At 40.4% G+C, this 3,365-nt stretch overlaps 1 non-coding gene across 1 annotated transcript; it reads left to right on the top strand.

Annotated features, from left to right (window-relative positions):
- The first annotated feature begins 2,523 nt into the window (after positions 1-2,523).
- Positions 2,524-2,605, top strand: trnas-acu (transfer RNA serine (anticodon ACU)). Its single transcript has one exon. It is a non-coding gene; the product is annotated as a tRNA-Ser (tRNA).
- The last annotated feature ends 760 nt before the right edge of the window (positions 2,606-3,365 follow it).

Below are 3,365 nucleotides of genomic sequence, written 5' to 3'. Positions count from 1 at the left end.
AGAGTTCATAGTGTGTAAAATCTTTAGGTCATCCTCAGTGGGAGCATTGTGTGTAATCCTTGTCCTCATTCTCCACCAAAAACATGTAAAGAAATTAGAAAGGGCACAGACGCTGTTTCCTGGCTAGCAAGATATTAGAAAGCCAAGTGACATTGTTTACTGGGACATAAAAATATCAGAAAGGATACAAACGGTTTAATCGGCATGCTAGAAAGAATGAAGGAGTTTATTCACGAGAGTTGGAAATGCTGGAGCAGAAACACGCAAGTGAGATTTTCAAATGAGATTTTCACATAACGCGAGGTTTGAATGACTAAATCGGGGAAATTCCCTCTTTCCCTCTTTCGAGTGAATCAATAACTTTTGTTAGAGCTTCAAAACCATTAGTGAATGATTAAGAAACGTTTGGATGAGAGTTTCTTCCACTCAATCGATTTATTAAATCGGAAACGACTTTCCAGAAATAAAGCACAGAAGCCGATTTCACAGTGTTTTAAAAGATACACGAACAAACATACAAGGAGAGAATTTACCATTGAGTGAAAGTCAGTGTGATTGTGTAACAATTTCTAATTTGGTTGACTTCAGACACAAAGACATTTCATGAACACGTACAACTGAATAAGATTGAGTATAAGAAGTTCATGGATTGGTAAGGTGTGGCGTATTATTCAACGTGAAACTCTGTAAATGGAGCTGATGTCGTAAAATAACTGCAGACAGAAGTTGTATCCTAACGAGTAGATATTGAATCGTAATTTGGAGACGCAACACCTACTTTAAAGATTTGACCACATTCACATGATGTTATGTATATTTCGTACATTCTTAACTCCATCCAAGAACTCCACTCTGTCCTTTTGTGTTGTTAACCCTCTGTACTTCTCTGCACCACGCCATTTAAGATAAAATATGCTCAGACCAAAGTTCAATTCAATACAATATTCAAACGGTCCTATGTGATTTAATTTTTATTATTGAAATAACCTTTGTGAGTTTGCAACAAACTGTGTAACATGAAACCAGTTCAACATTTATTTTCCCTGAATTTAACGCAGTGCACATGGGAAACATTATCCATCTGCTGAAAAATCAGCTTCGGCTCTCTCTCCACACATGTCTCTACACGTTTTAAATACTTGCAGTATGTTTGTTGCTCAAGGAGTCATTATCCAGAAAAGGTCGTTTCTCAGTCCACAAACACAGGTATTTTCCCATAAACTTGGCTTTGCTCAAAATCACCTTTTATCCGTACCCCTCAACACGACGACAAATTGAAACTGCTCCATGTGAGGCTGAAACGTAAAATTTCTGCACAACACAGTCCACGATACTGGAAAAGAGATACCGTGTACTGGTCACCTGCAGCACAGGAGCAACACATTAATGCTTATCTCCACATCTCTGGTTGTATCTTAACGTTTGGGAAACCGAGTTTCTCTGATTCCATGGCTCGGAACGGGGATTATCCGATCATTTTCACCACTGGCTCTGACCCCGAGTGAGGAGAGTGGTGAGCTACTCATTGCAAAGATGGGTAGATTGTTGAAATATACAATTTCAACATTTGCCTTCACTAACCAATGAGCATTTTATTTTGTTTTTCATCTGTAGAAATCTTAAAATATTCATCTTGAACAGACTCAGTGACAGATCTCCATTGTGTCTGTGGCTTCAAATTCCAAAGTATAAACCCCCTCTGAATTCTTCCACCACATTCCGCTGTTTGGGAAGTGTTCCTGTTGTGGGAAATGTACTTCGCCATGTATCAACTGCTGCTCACAGCATGCGCTCTGGCACTGCATTCATTTTCCTTCTGACACTTGCTCACTGTGTTGCTGTGATCATACAGTGACTTGTTGTCGGAAGGCCCATGAAAATGATACAGTGCAGGGTTTTTGCATTGTTGAATTCAATTGTCAGTTTAGCCTTATTTAGGATTTTGAAATTGTCTGTCCTGTACACAAGTGCGTGTCAAAAATATCTGAGTGGAAGAAAGGTGTTCCAAATAATGACATTGAGCACTATGCACTCTCATCCTGCCTGGTAAACAATTCCTCACAGGCAATTTAATAGACAATAGACAATAGGTGCAGGAGTAGGCCATTTTGCCCTTCGAGCCAGCACTACCATTTATTATGATCATGGCTGATCATCCTCAATCAGTACCCTGTTCCTGCCTTATCTCCATAACCCTTGATTCTACTATTCTTAAGAGCTCTATCCAACGCTTTCTTGAAAGAACATCTCCTGCTGTCTCGGGTTCTTCATTCCGTTGACTTCAAATCTTCACAAATTTTAACAGACCTTGTTACATAGTCATTTCTTTATTTTTGTTCAGACCACTGTGAACAGAGTGTCACAGTGGGAATGCGCTTGCCCCACAACTCAGAGGTCAGACCATTCTCTTGGAACCGTACTGTGCTATTTATCATTTCACCACAACCAGGGAGAAATATCTGCTGTTCTGCATAATGTACACAATTCACTTATTTATAAGGTCATAGGTTGTCACGTCCATGTGACGAGGTGGCCGAGAGGTTAAGGCGATGGATTACTAATCCATTGTGCTCTGCACGCGTGGGTTCGACTCCCACTCTCGTCGCTGTTTGCAATGTTGCTATTCTTGGATGATCACAGCAGTCTTCTTCAAATTGGAACACCAATGGTCAGTTTATATGCATCGACGCTATTATAAAATCTCAAAGAACAATTTAAGCCAGTTGCCTAAACTGCATTAAAATGTAGATTGCATTGGGATAATGAAAAGTAACGCGATTTTTTTTTCAAGTCAAGCTGCTGTGAACTTTTATCGTATGAAAGAGATCCAGGAAAACCAAATAACGAGAGATGCGAAGTGGGATTCTTAATGACTGTTTTGTCAGATGAAACCTGGAGCAGGTTAAGTAGAAGTGATTCATGTTGGTGAGAAGACCCAGAGAGACAGTACAAAATAATTGAGATATTTCAAAAGGGGCAGGGGTTTGGTGTAGGGGCACCGAGAACTGGCTGAAAATGCACAGTAGAGAATTGCCGATGTGGGTGCCGTCCATGGGCACGGACAGACTTACACGTTGGTCTCGCCCTTTCCCCTTGCTCTCACCATTGATGAATGCTGGACATAAGACACAGATAAACACAAGACGTGGGAAGGAAGCTCCCTCTCGTCATGCATCACATTGAACTATGAGCAACTGGAGAAGTCAGCATGTTAACTGCAGGAACTGAACCTAATCTGTGAATCAATAACCACAGATTAATGCAGCATAAACAAGAAAAATGATTTCAAGTGTCTTTATACGCATGTCATTAACACACGTTTCGTTCTCATGCCCGTGTGGCTGAAAGAAGAAGACACCAAATTT

This window comes from Chiloscyllium plagiosum, unplaced genomic scaffold (assembly GCF_037043375.1).
Source record: "Chiloscyllium plagiosum isolate Xiang-an unplaced genomic scaffold, Cpla_swu_hap1 HiC_scaffold_21, whole genome shotgun sequence".
Lineage (NCBI taxonomy): Eukaryota > Metazoa > Chordata > Chondrichthyes > Orectolobiformes > Hemiscylliidae > Chiloscyllium > Chiloscyllium plagiosum.
The sequence above is the reverse complement of the archived record's forward strand: the minus strand, read 5'-3'. Positions and strand labels throughout refer to the sequence as shown.